General features: G+C 39.9%; 1 protein-coding gene and 1 pseudogene across 4 annotated transcripts in view; one reads left to right on the forward strand and one right to left on the reverse strand.

The window, feature by feature from the left end:
• PDS5B (PDS5 cohesin associated factor B) overlaps positions 1-25,985 on the reverse strand; it is a 272,948-nt gene that overhangs the window by 214,232 nt on the left and 32,731 nt on the right. The gene's annotated exons all lie outside the window — the stretch shown is intronic.
• LOC117881263 overlaps positions 18,818-25,985 on the forward strand; it is a 10,939-nt pseudogene continuing 3,771 nt past the window's right edge.

The raw sequence follows: 25,985 nt of genomic DNA on the forward strand, positions 1-25,985 counted from the left end.
TAAAATCATTTAAATTAAATACAAAAAATAGAAAGCAGTACGTTTGCTGCCAAGTTTTAAAGTTAAATCACTGAAAATGTGGAAGTCATTGGCCAATCACCTGTAACCAGAGTTACAGGAACTGCTATACGAGCTTTTGATAGCAGCTTCTTCTGCAGGTGCAGAAAGAATATTTTCTTAATTCCAGTATATGCAGCTACTTCAACTCAATGATTAATTAATGCAAAGTTAAACTGGGAGTTGAAAAAAAGCAGGGAAGTTTTTTCCATTTCTAATCTATGAATACAAACTATGTGCAAAGGGATGTGACCTACTAGCTCTAAAATATTGAAAGATATGGTCATCAGAAATCAGTTCCATTAACCACTACATACTTCCTTTAAATAAACTACTAAATACTTCCTTTTATAAATGCAAAACATGTTTTGATAAACGTTTTCTTATGCAGCAAGCACATTTAAGGTAGTTTTATTTAATTAAAAAACTAAACGACGTTCTGGTGAATTGAACTGAATTTCCATCCATATTTGGCACAATTTGACACAAATCACAAGTAAAAAATCAATCATCTAGTAAGTAAGAAATGCATCATTTATTTTCTAACATCATGACAAATATAACAGTTAATCTGAAAAAATGCAAATTAAACTGAAGGAAGCAGACTGCATAGGTCAGAGATGATTTCGGAGGAGAAGATCTGAGCTGAAGGAGTGTGCTCCAACAGAGGGGATTTGGAACCCTGAAAGGATACTGACCCAAATCCCAAAAAAATGCTCAAGAGTGATGAGGAAACTGACGCAGAAATGCTGTACAAGAGTTTCTTATTTTGCATTCATCTTTATATCTCTTGTGCTGTATAAAGTGAAGAAAAGTGATTTTAGAAATTATTTTCCAAAGCCTGTATCTATTTGCTTCAACTATCACATGTTCATGAAGCTGCTATAAACCACAGTGCCCCAAAGAGTGGAATTCTGGGAAAGGGTGTGCTTAAGCTATTGGGATGTCTTGGTAGGTGATCATTGATCTTGGGGTCCCACTTCCAGAAGGGGTACCAGACAGAGTTCATGCCCAGAGAGCATGCTGGACAGGTCGGTACCAAAGACAGACTGTGTCTACACTACAAGCAAGGAATGTAATTCCCAACTGACATTCACATACTCTCATATGAGCTACCATGCTAAAAATAGTGTAGCTGCAGTAGCACAGGAAGCAGCGACCCAGGCTCACCACCCCGAGCACATACCTGCACAGATCAGGTGGCTTTGTACTCAGGGTAGCCAGCCCATGCCACTGTTGCCTGTTGTACCATGGCTACGTTACTATTTTTAGTGTGCTAGCTCAGATGAAAGCTAGTACAGAATATGACTATAAAAGCTGGGAATCCCATCCCTAACTAATAGTGTAGCTGTAGCCTCAGTGGCTGAAGCCTACTAGTGACTAAGGGGAGCTTAAAAGCCCACAGATCCACTGTTTGGATACAAATACAGCAGCCCAGTGAATGTCCAGCAAGGGGACCTCAACCAGGTCTGTAACATTTGTTATCCAGTTCCTTCTCAACCCCATATTTTTTTCTGCCAATCTCTTCTGCTACTTCAATCCAGAATTTCTTCCCTCATTCTCTGATTCCCCATTCTTTTTATTTCCTCTTCTTCAAAGAATGCACAGCCCTTTGGCAACTTTATAGACGTGGGGGAGAGAGAGATGGACCATTCAGGTCCGAAGCAATAGCATTAACCAAAGCCAAACAACTTTATAAACTTAGTCTTTCAAGGAAATCTTACTTTGGGTCTTGTTAGACTCCTACTTGGGTTAGCTGGTGATCAACAGTGCTTAGGTCTGATCTGGCTTAAAGTTTCTCCACTAAAAGATTAATCTATTGTCAAAAAAAAAAAAAAATTTTGATTCCTTAAACAATCAAATCACTCCAGGTTGAAACTTGGCAGACAAGTTCCCAGATCTAGACCAAAACATAAAACTTTACAAAAGTTGAACCAGTATGATTTAGTGGGTAAATAGAGAAATGTTTCATATTGATTCAGACAAAATATTTAGATGGAAAGAGTGCATTTTCCTTCCTCTCATTAAAGTGTCTTTAGATGTGACACTGCTTCAACTGAAGAACTGCTGTTCAAACAGTGAAGGTATACAGTATTATCCACAACCTACAGTGAGCATCAACAAAAGATGAACTATAAACCTTAACGGTTTTATCCTCCTCTCTCTGTAAGACAGCATTATATCCAGTAGGATTGGTGTAAGAAGTATTTACAGAAACTGCTATCTGCTTAATCAACCATCTTCCTGAACTGAAGAATCTTGCCAGAAAGGCAAAAGTAACACTTCACCATAGACAAGTGATATGAAAAGTAGTGGGCTTCACCACAAAGAGAGAGTCATTAATGGCAGTAATCTATTGAGAGTCACTGTTTTAGGCAACTAAGTGTTTCTGCTTAAGTCAAGAAACCTCTTGTATTCTTTTAGCCTTGTATTACAAAATATGGGGGAGAAAATTACTATGAAAAGTTGAAACAATGAGAAGTCCTTGTGGCACCTTAGAGACTAAAATTAATTTGGGTATAAGCTTTCGTGGGCTAGAACCCACTTCATCAGATGCATGAAGTGAAAAATACAGGCGCAGGTATAAATACATGAAAGGATGGGGGTTGCTTTACCAAGTGTGAGGTCAGTCTAACGAGATAAAGCAATTAACAGGATATCAAGGGAGGAAAAATAAATTTTGAAGTGGTAAGAGAGTGGCCCATTACAGACAGTTGACAAGAAGGTGTTAGTAACAGTAGGGAGAAACTAGTATTGGGGAAATTAAGTTTAGGTTTTGTAATGACCCAACCACTCCGAGTCTTTATTCAGGCCTAATCTCATGGTATCCCGTTTGCAAATTAATTCCCGTTCCGCAGCTTCACCTTGGAGTCTGTTTTTGAAGTTTTTTGTTGAAGAATTGCGACTTTTAGGTCTGCTATTGAGTGACCAGAGAGACTGAAGTGCTCTCCTACTGGTTTTTGAATGTTATGATTCCTGATCTCAGATGTGTCCATTTATTCTTTTGCGTAGAGACTGTCCGGTTTGGCCAATGTACATGGCAGAGGGGCATTGCTGGCACGTGGCATATATCACATTGATAGATGTGCAAATGAATGAGCCCCGACGGGTGTGGCTGATGTAGTTAGGTCCTAAAATGGGGTTGCTGTAAATTAATATCTCAGTAAAACAAATTAAATAACACTGCTCTACAGCCAAAATGCTTCTGAAATAAATGTAGTCAAACTTTACTAATTCTGGGTCACTGAGAACAAAAATGATGCTTAAAATTGTTGATTGGCTCTAGTTTTCAAGATATGTTACTGGGTCAGTATATACGACCCTTGACTTGGGAATGGCGGAGGATAAGTGAGTTATAAAGGGAAGGGATCTCAATTTAAACCAGAAATGACTAAAATACATCTTTGACTGGATCTATGAATAAATCTATGACTGGGTTTGAACAGTACTTGCTTTTTAGGCAAACCAATGAATGATGCAATCTGAAGCTGGTATTGCGTCACACATGATATGAATTGCATCATGTTATTCCTAGAAGTCATGGATGATGCAATCCTAACAAAGCTTACATCACTCTGCTGAACAAATTGCCCTATATCAGCTCTAGAAATCATACAGTGTCGTGCTCTCTTATTTGTCAGTGTTTGATTTTGCAAAGGGACACATTTCTGTTTAGCCAAAGTGAGCAGAGATGCCTCGTACTTGTGTGAACAGTGCAGATAACTTCTGCTGTGTTTGTGGTGAAGTGACTTTTGCATCACAAAAGCGCAGTATGACCACTATGGTTAAGAAAGCCTATCACCTTTATTTTGGCTGCAAAACTGGAGATCAGGACAAGAGGTGGGTCCCACACATATGCTGCAACACTTGTGCAACAAATCTTTGCCAGTGGTTGAACAGGAAAAGAAAATCTATGCCTTTTGCAGTTCCAATGGTTTGGAGAGAGCCAACAGATCATACCAGCAATTGTTAATTCTGCATGGTGCCTCCAGTTGGGAAAGGTGTCTCAAAGAAGAAAAAGTGGACTGTGCATTATTCAAACATTCCATCAGCTATACGCCCAGTACCCCACAGAGAAGGACTGCCGGTTCCTGATGCACCAGAATCATTCTCACTTGAGTCAGATGAGGAAGAGGATGAAACTTCTGGTCCTGAACCATCAATGTCACAGGACCCACATTTTCTCCCATCCTCCTCCTCTGAACCACACCTCATAACACAAGATGAGCTGAATGACCTTGTCATGGATTTGCAACTACCCAAGAGTAAGGCAGAGCTGTTGGGCTCCAGACTACAGCAGTGGAATCTCCTGGCAGGTGATGTTAGGGTTTCCATGTTCCGTGACGTCCAAAGGATCTTGTCCCATTCTTCTTCATGGAAGGTGATCTTGTAGCCTGCAACAACATCGATGGCGTGATGGCAGCCCTCAACATCGTTCACGATCCAGATGAGTGAAGACTGTTCATTGATTCATCGAAGACGAGTCTTAAAGCTGTTTTACTGCATAATGGCAATGATTTGCCATCAATTCCAGTTGGTCATGCAGTCCATATGAAGGAAACCTATGACAACATGAAACAACTTTTGAGGTGCATAAACTATGACCAACATCAGTGGCAGCTTTGTGGCGATTTGAAGGTTGTTGTTCTCTTGCTTGGCCTGCAGACTGGATACACAAAGTACTGCTGTTTTCTCTACGAATGGGATATCGTGCAAGAGATTCCCACTACATCAAGAACGACTGGCCACTCCGACAGTCATTGGAGCCTGGGAGGAAAAGTGTACAGCATCACCACTTGTTGAATCAAGGAAGATTTTGTTACCCCCCTTACACATCAAGCTGGGTCTGATGAAGAACTTTGTCAAGGCCATTGACAAAACACAAGCAGCTTTCAAGTACCTCCATGGAAAATTTCCAAGGTTAAGTGAAGCTAAGATAAAGGAAGGTGTCTTTGTTGGTCCTCAGATTCGTGAACTTCTTCGAGATGATGCATTTGACCATGCAGTGCGTGGCAAGGAAAAGACGGCATGGAAAGCCTTCCAGTTAGTGGCAATAAATTCTCGGAAACAACAAGGCAGACAACTACAGGTTGTTGGCGGAAAATCTCCTCAAGGCATACAAAAGCCTTGGTTGCAACATGTCACTAAAGATACATTTTTTGCACTCTCATCTAGATTTTTTTTCCACCGAACTGCAGAGCAGTGAGCGATGAGCACGGCGAGCGATTTCACCAGGACATTGCAACAATGGAGAAACGCTATCAGGGCAAGTGGAGCCCATCAATGCTTGCAGACTATTGCTGGACAGTGACAAGAGATGCTCCATTTAATGAATACAAGAGACAAGCCAAGACGCGCCGAGTAGACACTGAATAGGACTAAACTATGTACATAATAGTTTGCCTTTTGTTTCATAATAAATTTAAAAATCAGCAAAAGGGTTATATAAATAAAAGTGTTACATAAACAGGACAGGTGAAATATTATCATGTAAAGCAATCATAAACACATGAAAAGACCTAGGTTAACAATTTATGATTAAAACTCTACTGTCTACACAATATACATAGACGTAAAATGTAAAAACATAAATAACTTAGAAACAGTAGCCAATCAATTGTTTTAATTGTCATATTTGAATTCAGCACATCAAAATACATAATAAATAGCATATTTTATCTCTGAAGCAGACGACTTCTCAAAAATTGTAGACCAGTGTAATTAAACATTCTGTGGAGAGTGTGAAGGCATAAGGGCAAGAACCGGACCAAAGTACAGATGTTTATATGGTGGACTGGATGCAACTGGAGGAGAGAGAGACAGGCTTTTTTGTAGAGCTTATGGCTAAAGAAACATTTGCTTTGTCTTTGGAAAGTTAACTGATTTACTACTGTCTTCTTAAGTCTTCAGATGCCCACTCCAGTGCAGCTGCAACAGGTTCACAAGCTGCAATGAAGTGAAAACTAACCAAACTCTTGTCAGTTCTCAGTGGGCACAGTAAAAGTGACAAGAATGGAGTCACTTTCATTCATTTGCCGCTTAGGAGAGCTAGCGCCACCATTCAGTGGGGTGGGAGGAACTAAAAAATGAAGGCTGCGGGGAACTGGTATAGCAGCAGAAATACAACCACTACAGCAGTCAAAAACCTGAGGGAAGAAGAGAGTTCCCTTGAATGGTGGGATCTCTGAAGCTTTCATATCCATCTGCAACTGATCTATCTAGTCCTGAATGCCTATTTGATACCTACCTCCTTTAAAAAGCACTCTGAGAACTACTGATGAAAAACAAATTAGTATTATTAGTAAACTGCATGAATGGGAGTGGGCAGGAGTGACTAACTACGGTAGAGAAGTTAAAGGAGGAGAATAAAAGAAAATATGGGAAAGGGTTGAGAACACAATGTAGGGAAAGAAATGAGAGGAAAAAAAACCAAAAGATTCACTTTTTAAAAATCATGGTGTAAGGAAGAAGCAGAGTTCTTCAGGCAGAAATAGAAAAAAAATGTCAAGATTAAACAGGTCTGGTTCCTGAAACAACTCAGCAAATGTTTTGTTTAATTTTACCAATTAATAATTATTTCTGTTAATACATTTTTGTGATATTCAACCAACACATTAGCTTTATTAATTGCTCAATTACTATACTACAAATATACTAGATTAAGACTGGTAGAAGTCTAATATATTTAACAGATTTTTCTTCTGACCTAGTAGTAAGTTAAATGTTTTAAAATATTTATTCATATATTCCAAGTCAAGAAGGGATCATTGTGATCACCTAGTCCGACCTCCTCCATAACACAGATCATGGAATCTCTCCAAAATAATTTCTAGAGCACATCTTGGTTTGAAAGTTGCCAGTGACTGAGAATCCACCATGATCCTTTGTAAATTGTTCCAATGGTTAATATCCTTACTGGTAAAAATGTACACCTTCCCCACTTCCCCTCATGCAGAAGAGAAATATTTATTGAACAGTTCTGCTTCTTTTGCATCAATACTGGTAATTCTACCATTTCCATTTATTAATAGACAAATTATTGTTAGCATTTTTGTTCCCAATACACTTCAACATTTTATTGTCCTTAACTCTGTTGGCCACAGATTTCTCCTTGTGTCCCTTAGCTTCCCTTATTTTTCTACAATTCCTAGCTTCTGATTTACATTCATTATCAATCTCCTCTTTCTCTATCTCTATCAGAAATTGAAGATAGATAGATCTATCTATCTATCTATCGGCTTTCACTGCCTCTCTAAAAAAAGGTATTTTTTTAAACTAATACAGTCTTCTCCCTCGATAGTGGGTTTGTGGCTTTTGGGGCATCTTGTAAAGTTCTTAAACAGTTCAATTGTTATTTCCATTATTCTGATTAAATTCTTCCTCCCAACTGATTTGGCTCAATTATTTTCTGCTTTGTGAGACTAGCCCTTTTAAAGCACCATTTTTTTTTAAAAACTAGTCTGGCCTTTATTCTTCTTGCACATTATAAAATTGATCAAGTCATGATCATCTTTACCTAAGCTGCCATTAATTTTTAGTTGTGACAAGATCCTTATCTGTCAAGACAAAGTCGAATATATAATTCCCCTGTGTTGGCTGCAACATTTTGAGTTAGGAAATGGTCATATATTATGTTTAGAAATTCCAAGCATATTTTAGTATCGGTAGCATGAGACCTGCACAGCATGTCATTCAAATTGAAGTCCCCCATGATCACACTGTTTTTTCCTCCACATATTACAGATAGGATGACCACCTCCTTACACAGCTAAATGTTATTTGGTGGTCTGTAGCAGACACCAACTAACATACCGTCTTGTGCTTTGTGTGTTACAACATTGATCCATAAGCATTCGAGATCGTTTTCTTCTTCAGTGATTCGGAAACAGGTAATGCCATTTTTGACAGAGTGCAACTCCCCCTCCCCTTTTGCCTATTCCATCCTTGCTAAATAGGCAATCACCATTGATTTTAACATTCCAGTTATGCAGATCATCCCACAAGGTTTCAGAAACACCAGCTAGATCAAATTTATGCTAATAAACAAGCAATCCCAAATCCTAGAGTGTTATCCAGGCTCCTCGCCTTTGTGTAAAGGCAATTAAAGAACTTATTCTTTTTATGTCCTTTTGTTTGCTTGATTAATTTTGTTCTCAACATCTTGATTTTGTGCTAAGTTAGTGCTCATATCATCCTTCTTCTTACCCTTCCTTTTTGCTATTAGTTTAATGCCTGCCTGACTACTCTGGTCAGCCTGTCCCCAAGGAGATTCGTTCCTCTTCTACTGAGGTGCAGGCCATCCATCCAAACTATACAGACCCCTCTCCCCATAGAAGGTGGACCAATGTTAAACAAAACCAAAAGACTTCACCTTACACCACTTACCTAGACAACAGTTCACTTCCAGAATCTTTTGCATTGACTTCCTTAGCTCATAAGGTAGGAAAGATCTCAGAGAAGAACGTCCAAACTTTCTTCTTCAGCACGATTTTCAAGTTCCCGGAGTCATCTATTATCTGTGAGAGAGTCCACGATGCAGTATCGTTAATGCCGACATGAACCATCACCAATGGATCCTTGCCAGTCTACTTCACAAGCCTATCAAATCTTAGAGCAACATCTCTTGTCTTGGCTCCAGGAGGATAGCACACTGTCCTGTCATCTGCATATTTTGTTCCTTGCGAAAAGTTCTTTTGATTCATCTGGGTACTGAATCCCCGACAAGGATCATCTATCTTCCTTTTATGGCTGGAGACCTCTGTGGGCAAGCCTGATTTTCTTACAGATTGGGCCAAGCTGTCGTCCACAGGTACGTCCCGTACCTCTCTCCATTCCCTTCAACAAGCTGAATCTTGAGAGATATCTTCCACAGTTTCCAGGCTGAAGTCCTGGTATTAATTGGAAACTTCTAGCTCTGTTCTCTTAGTTCTCTTCTCTCTGGTGGGCACAGCCAGCCCATCTTCACCTATCTCCAGTTGTGTACGATGTCTCCATGACCTTTTGCCAGTTACGAATTGCCAAGCCTCTTCTCTGACTCCTTGGTGACCAGTTCCTTTCCTCCTTGAACTTGGGGGACAGATGTCTCCTGAATCTGGCTGGCAAGGAACTCCTCAGTATCATCTCTAGTAGCCCCTCCAATCCAACAATTTTTTTTCCTCCAGCACACAACCACCAATCTGCACTTCATATATAGGAAGTCCGTTCTGCCTTCAGGCAGGAAATAAAATACGGCACATGCATTGCAGGTCACCACCACTGTTCCCTTGCTGACCTTCTTGAAATCAGAGATGAACCTCAAAGGCAAGCCTCACACACTTCCTCTCTCAACTCCCTCCAAAACCCTCCTGTAAGCTGCCTATGTTCACGGCTCTCGAGTTTGCTTCTAGTAAGTGACTTTTCATACCAAGTCTCCTTGCTTAGCTCAATTCAACTTCAGCGCTCACCACCAGGGAGCAATGAATTACTTAGAGGCTTCAAACAGCAGGGATGAACAAAGTTCCAAGGGTCAGAGCCACATAGCCCTTAACAAAACACCAAACAGTCGTCTCAGGGTCCGCAGCCCAACTACACAGCCTGTATGCAGAAAACAGCCGAACAATGCACCAATATATACTTCCACACGGAGTCCATAGTTATGCCCTCCAAAAACCATTAACAGAGACAGATAACAGGAAAGTTAAATAATATGTTACTATTAAATACAAAGTACAATAAGCAGTTCACAATTGCCTTATTCTTTTAGATTACAGGGAAACTGGCCCTCATAGAAGGTAAGGCAGCACCCTGACTAGTACGTTTAACCATAGGGCTTGGTGTCATCTGATAATTTCCTCAAGACCTCTGGTACATAATTGATTTCACTCAATGGAGTGACAACTTTAGTGCTCCTTAAAAGAAATGGAGGCAAAAAAAGCATGTTAACTTAGAATAGCAAATAAGCGTGCTATCACCACGCTTGTGAAGACAAACCAAGAAGAAACTAGTTGTCTCTATTTTCAAATATCTTCCTATCTCAAAATTTGTGTAAAACTAATCTTACTTAAAATGTAGTAGTGGGGGGGGGTGTTTGTTTTTAAGATAATACCTAAAAAATTACTTTATAAAATGTTTGACTATGACCCTGAAACTTGATAATTTCAGGGGCTATTTCTTTTCTAAATATATGTATGTACAAATGGTAAAGTTTAAGAGGCACTGCTAAATACTTTATAAAAGTCACTTTTTAAGCTTTATTTTAGGGAAGGCTAGTAGCATCATCTCCTAAGGTTGCATTATACTTTCCACTGTAAAACCCTGCTTTCAGTTACTTTTAACTTTGCCATTTAATTGTTTGGGCTGACATTTTCCCTGGTGGGTATCCCCCTAAGAGTGAATTTTGTTGGAAGATTTCAGCCAGAAGGATTCTTCCATTTTTGAGAATATGGCTATGGGGGAAAAAAAAAAAAAAAGACATCTTTCTCAGGTTCAATTATGGTGAGCTTTTCTTTGCACAGTTGTAGTGACCCCATGCTTTAGGGCAGGAACTTGAAATTTGGCAAAAGGTGGCATTTGTGTCAGGGATGTACCTTTTGTTCTCTCTGAAAATCCACACAAATTTGGCCAAGATGTACATCTTTGAAAATGCTCAGTTTGCACATGCTTCAGAAAGACTGATTTTAACTGCCAAAATCACCAAAGATTTCATCTATACTCAAGCCTCTCACAGTAACAAGGACTGACAAGACAGCACGTGCACCATCCCCACAGAGCAACTGAGCATACTCCAGCTCAGGGCTTCACGGATAAAGCTGGACTTTCTCTGCAATAGCTGCTCCAGATCTGGGTGAGGTCAGCATTGGAACTGAAAACAGGAATTCTGCCTCTTCTGTCCTCTAAATGATATCCCTGCAGGCATTCAGGCAACATGGACAAAGAAGCCATCTGATCCAAATGCAGAAGGACCAAAACTGGACTAGGAAGATGGATGGACAAGAGTAAATTGGGACAAGGATGGGACTGAGGGGGTGGAGAGAAAACCTGGGATGGAACCAGATGGGAAAGGATACAGAGTCAGGAAGGGGGCGCAGGGGAGACGAGGAGCTGGTGCGAGGAGAGGCAAGGACTTGTTGGGCAAGAACACAAACTAGACGCTAGGGGGAGGGGAATAATGAGACTGAACAAGGCACAGGAGGAGGGGGCAGGCCAGGACAAAGAATCAGCGTGAGGGGAACGGGAATCAGAGGAGACTGACTGACAAGGAGCTGATATGCAAAAAAAGAACTGGACTGGTTGGGAAAAGAGACTGGAGCAAGGAGCTGGGGGATGAGGGCTGGCGCAGGGGAAGACTAAGACAAAGAACCAGCATGTTGGGGGAGGCGAGAGAGAGACTGGACAAAGAGCTGGGAAAGAACTGGGGCTGACTGGGTATGGGTGTGGGAGGAAGGGGGGGGGAGAGAGAGAGAGACGGCATGGGTTGGAATTTGGGACTTGGACATCAAACCAGGGTGGATCAATGATGTTTTTATTTAAAACTGATTTTTTTGATAGAAAGGTTTTTTCCTCAAAAAGCAATCTAAAAATAGTTTTAATTAAGATATATTATAGCTCAAAGATATCTCATCATGGAATAGGGATTATACATTCTAATTCTATAGGATGAGAATATATTCATGTAATGTTTAAGAAAAGTTTTGTAAATGAGTTCCAATAGTTCATGGATTAGCGACCCAATTTTCATAGAATATCAGGGTTGGAAGAGACCTCAGGAGGTCATCTAGTCCAACCCCCTGCTCGAAACAGGACCAATCCCCAACTAAATCATCCCAGCCCAGGGCTTTGTCAAGCCTGACCTTAAAAACCTCTAAGGAAGGAGACTCCACCACTTCCCTAGGTAACCCATTCCAGTGTTTCATCACTCTCCTAGTGAAAAAGGTTTCCCTAATATCCAACCTAAACCTCCCCCACTGCAACTTCAGATCATTACTCCATGGTAGCAGATGACAGAACAAGGAGAACAGTCTAGAACCATCCTCTTTGGAACCCCCTTTCAGGTAGCTGAAAGCAGCTATCAAATCCCCCCCTCATTCTTCTTTTCTGCAGACTAAACAATCCCAATTCCCTCAGCCTCTCCTCACAAGTCATGTGCTCCAGACTCCTAATCATTTTTGTTGCCTTCCGCTGGACTCTTTCCAATTTTTACACATCCTTCTTGTAGTTGTGGGGCCCAAAACTGGACACAGTACTCCAGATGAGTCCTCACCAATGTCAAATAGAGGGGAATGATCACTCCCTCCATCTGCAGGCAATTCCCCTACTTATACAGCCCAAAATGCCATTAGCCTTCTTGGCAACAAGGGAACACTGTTGACTCATATCCAGCTTCTCGTCCACTGTAACCCCTAGGTCCTTTTCTGCAGAACTGCTGCCTAGCCATTCGGTCCCTAGTCTGTAGTTGTGCATGGGATTCTTCCATCCTAAGTGCAGAACTCCACACTTGTCCTTGTTGAACCTCAGATTTCTTTTGGCCCAATCGTCTAATTTGTCTAGGTCCCTCTGTATGCTATCTACCACTCCTCCCAGTTGAGTGTCATCTGCAAACTTGCTGAGGGTGCAGTCCACGGCATCCTCCAGATCATTAATGAAGATATTGAACAAAACCAGCCCCAGGACCGACACTTAGGGCACTCCACTTGATACCAGCTGCCAACTAGACATGGAGCCATTGATCACTACCCATTGAGCCCGACGATCTAGCCAGCTTTCTATCCACCTTATAGTCCATTCATCCAGCCCATACTTTAACTTGCTGGCAAGAATACTTTGGGAGACCATATCAAAAGCTTTGCTAAAGTCAAGGAATAACATCCACTGCTTTCCCCTCATCCACAGAGCCAGATTTTATGGGGTCCCAGGGGCTTCTGTATAGATTATTTAGGTTAATCTTGCTATCTTCCCAATGGGACTCAGTGCTCAGTCTAGAAGATACCATCAGAGATGCTTAGTTTTGCAGTTCTCAAACTGTGGATTTGTGTTTCTAGAGGTAACATGCTTGTTAACAGTAAAAATGTTTTTAAAATAAAGACTGTATTTTCTGGCGTATAAGACTATTTTTTAACCCAGGAAAATCTTCTCAAAAGTCAGGGGTCGTCTTATACGCCGGGTGTCGTCTTATAGGGCGGGTGCTGAAACTTCCGAGCCGGACTGGAGAATCTGCGGTCGCCGCATATGGTGGGGGGAGCTCAAAAACGGCCGCGGCCGCATCCCCGCCCGATGACGAGGTGAGGGGGCGCCTCACCGGGAAGGTGTAAGTGAAGGGCGGAGCAAGCTGCAGGCGTCCGGGACGCCCGGGGTATGGAAAAAAGAGAGAGAGCGGCGCTGTGCCCAGAAAAACACGCCTCTTTCACCCGTCTGGCCCGCCCTTGTATCCTATTACCGTACCTCCTTCTCTGCCTCTCAGATCTCGCTCCTGAGGACTGCAGTGAAGCGGCGCAGGCGCGCATGTGCGAGATCTGAGAGGCAGAGAAGGAGGTAATAGGATACAAGGGCGGGCCAGACGGGTGAAAGAGGCGTGTTTGCGCTACCGCTCTGATAGTCTTGGAGACAGGGAGGGCTGGGCAGGCAGGGAGAGCTGACCAATCCAAGCAGGCTTTGTATACAACAACCAGCCAATCGCCGGTAAGGTACATCGCTTGCCGTGATTGGCTGGTTGTTGTATACTGGGTACCACATACAGTACAGCACCAGTATCTGTACCTGTTCATACAGTATAGCACCAGTACATACAGTACAGTATACAAATGTCCAACAGTCAAAACCCCATCATGGCTCCACCAGCAAGAAGAAAGAAATATGAAGCCAGTTTCAAACTTAAAGTTGTAAACTTTGCCATGGAACATAATAACTGCGCTGCTGCAAGACAATATGGAGTAACAGAAAAGATGGTTCGGGACTGGAAAGCAAATGAAAAAGCATTAAAGAGTATGCCAAGGGGTAAGTGTGCATTAAGAAGAGGCACTCCACATTGGCCAGAACTCGAAAAACATGTAGCAGACATGGTGAATGAGCATCGCCAAAACGGTTATGTAGTGACACGAAATAAAATACATTTGTTTGCACTTCAGTGGGCCAAATCTAACCCAGATCACAGCAACAGATTTAAGGCCACTGTATCCTGGTGTACTAGATTCATGGGAAGGCATAATATGGTACTGAGGCAAAAGATGAAAATTGCCCCAAAATTACCTGCAGATCTTGATAGCAAAGTAAATAGTTTCCATCGATACATAATACAACAGCGCACTAAACATGGCTATGCGTTAAGTAGTATTGGAAATATGGATGAAACTCCAATGAATTTTGATATGGTTGGAAATAAAACTGTCCATCAAAAAGGTGAAAAAACAATTTTAATTAAAACAACAGGACATGAGAAGTCCAGTTTTACAGTGGTACTAGGATGCACAGCTGATGGCGCCAAACTGAGACCAATGATTATTTTTAAAAGAAAAACAATGCCGAAATTCAAGTTCCCTGTTGGTGTTTTGTACATGTGAATGAAAAAGGCTGGATGGATGAAGAAGGGGTAAAGCTATGGCTTGATAATGTATGGAGCAGGCGACCAGGTGGACTTATTCAAAAATGTAGTCTACTGGTGTGGGATATGTTCAGGGCTCATTTAACTCCCAGCACCAAGCAAAGGCTTGCAAGACTAAACACAGATGCGGCAGTTATTCCTGCAGGATTGACATCGTTGGTACAGCCACTGGATGTGTGCCTAAACAAGCCATTTAAAGATCGCATTCAAGAACAGTGGAATGAATGGATGGTTAGCGGCGACAAGTCATTCACAAAAGGAGGAAACATGCGTGCTCCACAGTTGGATGTTTTATGCAAGTTTGTCATAAAAGCCTGGAATGATATTGATGCAGAAACAGTAATCAAGTCTTTCAAGAAGTGTGGCATATCAAATTCATTAGATGGTATGGAGGACGACTACTTGTGGCAAGATGAAGAGGAAGCCGAAGCTGAGACCACACCATCTGATACGGAATTCGATCCATACGATGACTGCCTTACAAATGTATCACAAGATGTCATTGATGTACTTATGATATCAGATGACGAACAGGAGGATTTTGAAGGTTTTTAAAGGGAAACTGTCACGCCAGCAAAACCTGTAAAAATACCGTAGCTTGCAGTTCTGATGGGCGTTGCTAACTCGCCAGGGACTTGCCCGGCACCTGCTCTCTCTCTCTTGTTTGTTATCTTCCTCCTATCATCATCAATTCCAGTTTGGTTGACAGCTTAGAAAACAAACAGCATGGCAGCTCCCATGGGTTTATTGTCTTATCCTTCCTTTCAGCTTTAGAGTGAATTAGGAAAAGTTTAATCCACTTGCACTGTTTTATGTTTACATGTTTGATGACAAACAGCCTTATGTTTATAAGTGACAGTTTTCCTGCTAAGTACCTGCATGTCATAAGCATTTGAATTAAAATAACCATATTGAAATCAAATCTGATGTTTTTTTAATTTTTTTTTGGTGTGCGTTGGAAGAGGGGTAGTCTTATACGGCGAGTATATCCCAAACTCTATATTTTAACTGGAAAAGTTGGGGGTCGTCTTATACGCCCAGTCGTCTTATACGCCGGAAAATACGGTAAATATCTAGAGGTGAGAAACAACAGGCCTCAACCCTATTGTCCCTCTGCAAATTTGTGTACACAGAGTCAATCCCTTAGCTCTCTCTAAAAGTGCAAAGTTTCAAAAAGTTCAATGGATAGAAGATTGTTGGGGGCGGAATAGATCTGGACAAGGAGAAGAAGTCTGGAGATAAATGTGCAAAGCGAGGGACAGGCAGTAGAAACAAAAGTGAAACTGTTTGAGCAGCATATTCCAGAAGTCTTGAGGGTCTTTCTGAATGCAGCCTTCATTGATTTGAGATCTATGATACCATTCTCTCACTTGAAGGGAAAACCTTGAATATGCTTGTTTTTTGTTAAAATATTGTTAAAATATAAATGTTTGCTGTTGAAGAAAAAATCCAGAATTCATAATGTTGTTTTAGTTAAATAAAACAATGTAAATGTCCGTCTGGTGATGTTCTCCTCCTAATATAGCACGGCAAGAAAATCCTCCAAATATTAATGATTAACCTCCTAATGACTTCATAAATATCTGCTTCAATTACCTTTGGTAAATTAAATAACCAATCATTCATTTTCTAATATAGCTGTAAAACTAATCTGAAAAGTTTTCAAAATAAATCATTTTAAAAATGTATAGTGTTTACCTTCTCAAAATGAAACCTACATCTATCTCTTAGTTGTGAAGAATATGTATTAAGGTTATAACAACCAACAAGAATGCACTTTTATGTAGGAATCCATGATTAAATTGAGTCTTCCTGACTAGTGACTTAAAATCAATTTGATTTAAATCAGATCCACCCTGCATCAAACCTAGAGGGGGAGACTATGCCTGGCTGAAAAAGAAGCCTGATGAGAGGCAACTGGGACAACAAAGAGAATGAAACAGGGAAAAGGAGTCCAGGGGTAGGGGGGAAGACAAGGGGAGAGAGGAAAAGAGAACTGGGACAGGGCAGAAGGGGTCAAGCTTGGAGGCGAAGAGACAGAAAAGCAAGCTCACAAGTACACAATTCCCCTCCAGAGCCTGGAATGAAATCCAAGATCTCTGAGGATCACCATTCCTCTACCAAGAGCAAATAACCATGAGAGCCATATATATGTCGTCTTATATCACCCTCTGCTGCTGTCCACATAGCAGCAAAAGTGTGTGTTGTGGCTCTAAAGGTTCCAACCCTGCTGATGACCCATGTGTAGGTCAATAGGATTCCACGTGGTGGAATTTCTACTTCTTCAGTTTGCCTTTTTTTTTTTTAATTAGGCTATTATGAACATTAAGATTGTGAAGTCAAACATTCAGAAGGTAGGAAATGCCAATATGATTCCCATGTGCATCTTTATTTTAGCTCCCTGGTGCATATGCATTATTATACAAATTACACGATCATATACAGTTTTTTCTACAGGACCCCTGCCTCATTCTGTGCACAAAATGGATCATGCTCTGGGGATGAATCAAGGTTGTGTAGTAAAAGAGGCTGTTGCTTATAGGACCCCCCTACCTCATTTGTTGCAGAAGTGAGCGGGTGTGTAATGAATGAGGAAGGGGATCATAAAAGAGAAAGGATGGTCTCATGGTTAAGGCAGTTGAATTCTGTCCTAGAAAAGTGGTGTCTGTCCCGGTCTCTGGCACAAAATTCCTATGCAATGCTAGGAAAGTCATGTAAACCAAACTTTTCAGAGGTGGTCACTAAACTATGTGTTTTTAATTTTCTGGGTATCCAACTTGATACTCCAGGGCCTAACTTACATGAGTGCTGAGCACTCACAGCTGCAGCTGAAATCAATGGAGCTCTGCTTGAATATATAAAATGCTATATAATGCCAAGTACTCTGAAAAATCTGGTCCCAGGTGTCCAAATTGGGTACCTATAATCAGCGGAAACTTTTGACCTTAATCTCTCTCAACTCTCCACCTGTAAAATGCAGACAATACGGCAACCTCTCAACTCATGGGCTGTTGTGAAGATAAATTAATTAATATTTGTGAAGCAATCAGATATTATAAGCACCACAGAAAAACCCATGATGAACTTAACTATCTCCAGAGCAGGGGCTTCCTTAATTCTGGTCTTTACTAATTTTTGACTTTGCAACTTTAACAATGTTTTTTTAATGTAGTTTTGTGTGTGTACTGTATAGCATGTACAGATAAACCAATACAAATACTATGGCTCTGATGTTAGGAAGTATAGTGCATGGGCAGGCAGCTGACCCTCCATACCACATTTTCCAGGATTAGGCCTATAATTAATCTTTTTTAACATGCCTTTTTATTGGATCAAATTTTAAAAACATACACTAGAAATTGTTACAGAAGCCTTGTTGCATTCAATTATACTTTAAGAGATTTATTCCTTCAGTGGGACTTATTTTGTGATAACTATTCATAAATTACATTAATATATTACTGCATATATTCAATCATAAGCCAGCTCATTTATAAGCCAACACCTCCCTCCTCCCCCACCCCCCAAAATGGATAAGTAAAAATGGAAATTTTTTGTGACCCATTCACAAGCTGACCCTATAATTCAGGGGTCGGCAAACTTTGGCTCTTGGGCCATCAGGATAAACCGCTGGTGGGCCGAGACGGTTTGTTTACCTCGAGCGTCTGCAGGCACGGAAGTAAACTTAAGTCAGCATTTCCCAAACTGTGTTCTGCAGAACACTGGTGTTCCACACGATGTGAATAGGTGTTCTGTGCAAGAATCGTAATTTTAAAAAAAAAGGGTCTTTAATTTTTTAATTTGGCATATTTGAAGCATAATTTACAACTCTTTGACTATAATTTAACATTAAACTTTTTTTCCGGTTATTGATAGATCTCATATTGAATATCATGGCGTAAAGAGAACGAGGCACACAAGCATGTTGACATCTACCCCTTTCAGGCACGTTTCAGTTAGGGACGTTGTACCACTTCCGCTCGAGGCAGCGTGAACTGCAGCGGTATGCACACACCATTCTCTTTACGCCATGTTGAATATAACATTCGTCAACACATTCAAACCTGTGGATCTTTACCGTGTGTGCGATAAGCACAACTAAACTAGCTTCACTCAAAACAATATACATATTTGTGACAAACGAAATTTGACAAAAATCGATATTTCTAAATATTGTTACTAATCACCATGGATTTGTGGCTAAAAGAAGGAACTTTGAAACGAAAAGCAAGTTCTTCTGATACTACAACTGTGGCCGAAATAAACGAGCAAAATACTGTGATACTTCAAAGTGAGGATGAACAATTGCAGTCTTTTGATGACGAAAAAATCTGTTAGTACTAGTGAATTATCCAAGGTGAAAGAATTTCCACTGAAGTATATCAAAAAACAAGAAGCAGGTGTTAAAAGTTCAAAACGAAAGTATGATGAAAGTTATTTGTCTTTCGGTTTTACGTGTGTTGGAAATAAAGATGTTCCTGATGCACACTGCATCAAAATACTAGCAAACAGTTCATTGGCTCCTGCTAAACTTCATAGGCATTTGGAAACCAAGCATGCTGAATACAAAGACAAGGATATACGTTTTTTCAAGAGGCAGCGTGACTCACTTGGAAATTGTAAATTTCAATGATTAAAATTGCTAAGACAGACAACAAAAGTGTAGCAGAGGCATCTTATCGAGTAAGTTACCATATAGCGCTTGCCAGAGAAGCCCACACTATTGGAGAAACGCTTATCAAGCCTTGCACGAAAGATATTTTAATGTGCATGTTGAGCGAGCAGTCTGCTTAAAAAAATTGATGCTGTACATTTGTCAAATAATACTGTTGCACGCCATATTAAAGATCTTGCCGATGACATAGAAAAAGAGCTAGTTTGCCGACTGAAAATTTGCATGAGTATTCATTGCAGCTAGATGAGTCCACTGACGTTTCAGGACTTGCTGTGCTACTAGTATTTGTCCGATATAGATTTAATAATATTATTGAAGAGGACCTGCTCTTATGTGAATCTCTGCAAAGCAACACGACTGGAGAAGAAATATTCAACTGCATCAAAAATTTTATCAGAAAGCATGAAATTAGTTGGGGAAAGCGTATTGTTGTATGTACTGACCATGCTCGGGTAATGATCGGGAAGATGAAGGGAGCTGTAACGTGAAACTTAAGCGTGGCATCAGAAAGCACTAAGAGCCATTGTGTTCTACACAGACAAGCACTTGCAGTTAAAATACCAGCATATCTGAAAATTGTGCTCTATGAACCAGTACAAATGATCAATTTTGTCAAATCTCAACCACTTCAATCCAGGTTATTTAAAATTTTGTGCGAGGAAATGGGTAGTCAGCACAAAACGCTTCTTTTACATACGGAAGCGAGGTGGCTAACCAGAAGAAAAGTGCTTGTGAGGCTTTTTGAGCTTCATAGTGAACTACTGGTATTCTTCACTTCAGATAATTCAGGACGAAAATTTAATGACTGTTTGACAAATTCCTCATGGCTAATGAGACTTGTGTATCTTGCAGATATTTGTGCAAAATTAAAATGAAATTAATCTGTCGCTGCAAGGAAAGAATGTAACCATTTTTACTACAATGGATAAAATTTCATCATTAAAAAAGAAATCTGAATTCTGGGCATCTTCTGTAGAACAGAATAACTTTGACTGCTTCCCTACAGTACATGAATTTCTGACTGAAATAAATTCTGCAGTCTATGAAGAAGTTTCCAGCACCATTTTACAGCACTTATGTGACTTGCAGGCCTCTTTATTGGAATATTTTCCTACAACTACTGATGATAATGCTTGGGTTCGAAATCCATTTGTAATTACAGCCAAACCAGTCAGCTTTACTGCGCACGACTATAAGCGGTGCGGGCAAGCGATGTGCTGGCTGCGGCTTCTCGCCACCCCCATTTGCCCGGGACGGCGAACCGCGGCCACTGGGGGCCGCGATCGGCCGAACCTGCCGCGTCAGCAGGTAAATAAAACTGGCCCGGCCCGCCAGGGTGCTTACCCTGGCGAGCCGAACGTTGACGACCCCTGATGTATAGCATTCAATTTTCTTTCTTGGTCCTTGGAAGATTAATAAAAAAAATTCTATTTCAATCCATAACGACTAAGCTTGGCAGGATTCAATATATTACAATTCAGTAACAAGCTTAATGAAATCTAGATTCAATAACTTACTTCATCTGAGATGCATTTTATGAAGTTGCCTCTGCAGATCCCTACTGTATCACTAAAAGAATGATGAATTGTGCTTCCTGATCTCAGGACAATTCTATAGCAGTTTAAATTATTAGGGATATATATGCTTCAAGCAGTGAACTGGGAGTTCCATTCGGTTATAAAGCCCATGCCCCTAATAAATCTGTTTTCTTTCCATTTGAGAATGTGGTCTTAAAAACAGTCTTTCCTTTACTGTGTAATTTGTTTAGTTTTACATTTTTATTAATCAGTATGTTGAGGCAGTTTAAATATAGATATAATTACAGCAGTAGTAGCTGATAGCACTGGCCTGAAATGAAGGATTGGATAAGTGTGTTCTGGCTTTAGGCAATGTGATTAATAAGATTACATACTGGTCTATGATGGGAATTTAAAGAGCTTGAAATGCCTGGGAGGAAAGCATTTCCTTGTTCAGCTTTTATTCCCAGAGCAAGCAACACCTCAAGTTTATACTTTTAGAGAGAGAAGGCAAAGCAAACAAGGCTATTTCTAAAGGCTCAGAGTTTTGTATCTGAAACTGTCAAATCCTTCATCAAGAATACAATGAAGAAAAAAAAAAAATGGTTCCAGGAGCTCATTTTAACCACATTAAGTCCATGGTACCACTACCATCCTCTTCTCAAAAAGCTGTATTCCAAGGCCTCAAGATGCTCTGACAAATGTCTCCAAAAGGAATTCCAAGTTCATTAAACCAATCAAACGAAAGAGATGCTCACCTATTTGGATGTGCCCTGGTGCCATCTAACTTCTCTGATTAATAAAGACCCACTGATCAATATATTCAGTCCATCTCTTTGGCTGAAGGTGGAAATGGGGGAGAAAGAGTGGGAAAGAGAAGGCCATTTGAATTCTGCAATGTCCTCTCCTGAAAAGTTCATCTGGGCAACATCTCAGAAATAATTACTCCTAAAACAGAGTCCAATAAAACTGCACCAGAATTTACCCCCTTTAATAACTCTTCACTCCCTAACCCTGTATCAGAGAGATTACAATTTTTAAGAAAAGCAGAGAACTATCAGATCCAGAATGAATTTTCATTATATCAGATCATCATCAGGTCAGGTGCCCACCTAAACACCTCGGCTAGCCTATCTAATACAAATACTCTCAAGCCAGACCACCCATCAGTATCCTAGAGATAAGGGCAGGAGAACACTACAAAAACTTCAAATCTTCCATGCTAGGGAATGAAAAGTCGTGATACTGTCAGACAATGCTACAGTTTTAGATGGGCATAAAGCAAAGATTAGTACGAATCTTTTGGAACTTGATTCTGCAATAAGGACAACTGTCTTAACCAACAGTCTCACAGAGAAATTTCATCACTATCTCTCAAAATCTTTCAGATTCTGGTAAAGCGGAGGAAACAAAGAGGGGACCACCACACATGCTTCTGTGTCAACCAAAAACTTCATAATCCAAATAGGCTACAGCCATAAACTTAAAACCAAAGGCATAATCCTCCCTGTGCAGTCATTCATTTGCAAATTTAACACCATTAATCTGGGCTTGAATAGGGACTGGGAGTGGCTGGCTCATTACAGAAGCAGCTTTTCCTCTCCTGGAATTGACACCTCCTCATCTATTATTGAGAGTGGACTACATCCACCCTGATTGAATTGGCCCTGTCAACACTGGTTCTCCACTTGCGAAGTAACTCCCTGCTCTCCATGTGTCAGTATATAATGCCTGCATCTGGAACTTTCACTCTATGCATCTGAAGAAGTGAGGTTTTTACCCACGAAAGCTTATGCCCAAATAAATCTGTTAGTCTTTAAGGTGCCACCAGACTCCTTTTTGTTCCTGTGCAGTCAGGCAAACTATTTTGGGGTGCAGTGAGGAGTAAAGCACAACTGTTTGCCCCTTTTCCCAGCCTTGAAATATCACCCTTTTCTTTACATTGTCAACTGAAAATAGTGCATAGTTATGTCATTTTAATGAGTTAAACACAGGCACAATCTTTGTTTCAATATACAAGTCTCAGACATTTTTACATTATTCTGCATTTTACTTTTTTGAAGGCCAATTTTTGTAGTACCTATGTACTTATTTCACATTATAGACAACAGTAGTATCAGGTTTGAGACCACAAGAAAGGAAAGAAAAATCTGAAGGAACAAATAAAACTGGGAAAAGAAAAATAAGTGAGGGAAATAACTGAAGCGGAGAAGGTAATATACAAATAGAAAGGAGAAGACTGCCTAGTACTTGTGATCTACTGACAGCAGACACAACAAGGAATCTGGTGGTACCTTAAAGACTAACAGATTTATTTGGGCATAAGCTTTCGTGAGCAAAAACCTCACTTCTTCGGATGCATGAGGTTTTTGCTCACGAAAGCTTATGCCCAAATAAATCTGTTAGTCTTTAAGGTGCCACCAGACTCCTTGTTGTTTTTGTAGATACAGACTAACACGGCTACCCCCTGATACTTGACAGCAGACCTCATCCTCTGAACTGTCCCTGGGTAGGAAGAGTGATGGTTAAGCAATTTTAACAGCCCAACTAGTTGACAAAGAACAGCAATGAAAAGGTACAAAAGGAAGCTGTGTAAAATCCCATCCTGGGTTGAAGTTTTAAACTGTCTAAAGTGGACAATAAATGCCAGGATGGTTGTTTTAAATCTATAACATGATTTTTTAAAAATAAAGCATGAAACAGAATCAAATGAATTTGTAAACTAAGTTTAGAAAAAATTACTAATTAGGGGTTTTCAAGGCTTTGGGTAATTTTTCAAAATTGTTTAAGTAACAGACCAGAGGAAATGCAAGTAAATGCACTATCAAGGAATTTGTGCTGAGTGGTTGAGTTTGAGAAGACAAAGTTGCCTTCTCTTTGGGGGATTTTTTTTTCTCTGGGGAAGATGGCAATTTACTCAATGTCACAGTGAACTGAGAGCTTTCTATGTTTTTACACTAAGTTGTACAATAATAGTCTCTTGATACTACTATAAAATAAATAAATCTTCTCTCCATTTGTGTGTACATCTTGACTGGTCTTTTAAGAAACAGACTCAATCTTTAGCAACAGAACATAAGAACTGAGAGCTACCAACTAAAACTCCTCAACAAAGACATTTAATACTATTTGAGAAACTCAAAACAAGAGTTTTCCCCCTTTAAAATCCCTATACAAATAAGAGGGGATAAAGGAGACAAGGTGGTTGAGGTAATAGCTTTCATTGGACCAGTTTCTGTTAGTGAAAGAGAAACTTTCAAGCTTACACAGAACTCTTCTTCAGGTCTATGGAGTAAGGGAGATTATGTAAAATATAGGATTGAGTAAAAATTCATTTTAACATTTTGTTTTTTCCTTCCTTCCTTGGTTCAGGGCACACCAGCACAACCAAACCCTAAACACCAAGTTATTAGCAATAATGGTGTGTTAGTAAAGTTAATAAATAGGGTAATCAGAAAGCCTTAAAACTCCTATCCTAACACCACAGAGACATACACTGGGATAGGATAGAAGGAAAGGGAAAAGGGAGATCCTAGAAACTCCTCCATCCTCCCACATATAAAGGAAGGGTAAATCTGCTAAAAAGGCATGAGAGCAAAGAAGTGCAAAAAAAATCCAGGAGAGGTGAAGAAAAACTAAACATTTTAAATTGCAGGACCCAAGATAGTGCCTGAATATTGATCTCTCCTCCAACTACACAAACAAAAATCTAGGCTTTAGAAGTATTACTTGAGTAATAAGGTACCACTGGAAAGGGCCCAGTTAACCTGGCACCTCAGCAGGACTAGCTTCAAATTTTTCATTTTTTCTATAGTGAGTGCAATGCCCTCTGGCCATATAGCTGAGATCATATAAAATTTTAATTGAATGTACAATTGAACACATCCAGATAAACACATCTGGGATGGTGGTGTGCATGGCTGGAGGTGTTTGGCAAAGATGCCAGCAGAGTCCAGGGATGTTTAAGATGACAGTGTAATGCTTTTAAAAAATGACATGGATTAAAATATGCCACTCAGGTAAAACTAATCTGGTTCATCTTATGCCTAAACTTATTTAAACTGTATGATGCCCAAAATACTTGTACTCCTATGCTTATTAAAATCTTGCACCTTCCTAAATTCTTAAAAATAGAAAACAATGTACATATACCATATACTACTATGTTTTCTAACTTGCTTATTTTTCTTCAAATATATCTAAGGCACTTCTCAATTTTTATTAATAAATAGACATTTATATATGAATATCTAAAGACCCCAGTTACTGTTATTTTACTGGGCACTGTACAAATAGAACTCACTTACACAGCTGGGGTATATAATTTAGCTTAATTTGCTAAATAAAATTTAAAAAATAATTTTAATTAAACCAATACAAGTTGTATGCATATAGACTAAGACACAGAGGAAAGCACAATCCCTGCCCTGAAGACACAGACAAAAGGTTGACAAATGAAATATAACAAAAATCAATAAGGAGAAGACTCACCACAGATTTATCGGTCAAATGTTTTGTTGTCGTTGGGTTTTGTTTTAAAAAATTTTTAACGGGGTGGGGAAGGAGGTAGTTAGGGAAAGGAATGGGCAAGTTAGTAAGTGAAGAGGAAGGACAACCACAATTTGTCACCTACTTAGCCATGATCAGCAGGTAGAGTTTTGTAGGCAAGCAGAGATGAGTCTTCAGGAGGTATGTGAAACAGGATGAGGTAATGAACCAATGAGAACTACAAACTTAGTTTAAAGGTACTTTTATAAAGCCATACAAGTTATATGATTACACATAGTACTTCCACAAAATGTTTCTGTTTAGGAAAAACACTTGTAAAGTGTTTTGAATTCTCAAAACAGCCAAACAGAATCCTATCAAGCTTAAAAAAAAAAAAAAAAAAAAAAAAAAAGATGGATTGAGAATATACATGAACTTCAAGCAAACAAGTAATTTTTTCAGTATGTTATATGAACATGAAACATGGAACTTAAAATTATATCTTCAACCTTAACTACAGAAACATTAATAGAGTGCACATGGTCCTAACTGTATCAGGTTTCAGAGTAACAGCCGTGTTAGTCTGTATCTGCAAAAAGAAGAACAGGAGTACTTGTGGCACCTTAGAGACTAACAAATTTATTAGAGCATAAGCTTTCGTGGACTACAGCCCACT

The sequence above is a fragment of the Trachemys scripta genome, chromosome 1 (assembly GCF_013100865.1).
Source record: "Trachemys scripta elegans isolate TJP31775 chromosome 1, CAS_Tse_1.0, whole genome shotgun sequence".
In the NCBI taxonomy this organism is placed as follows: domain Eukaryota; kingdom Metazoa; phylum Chordata; order Testudines; family Emydidae; genus Trachemys; species Trachemys scripta.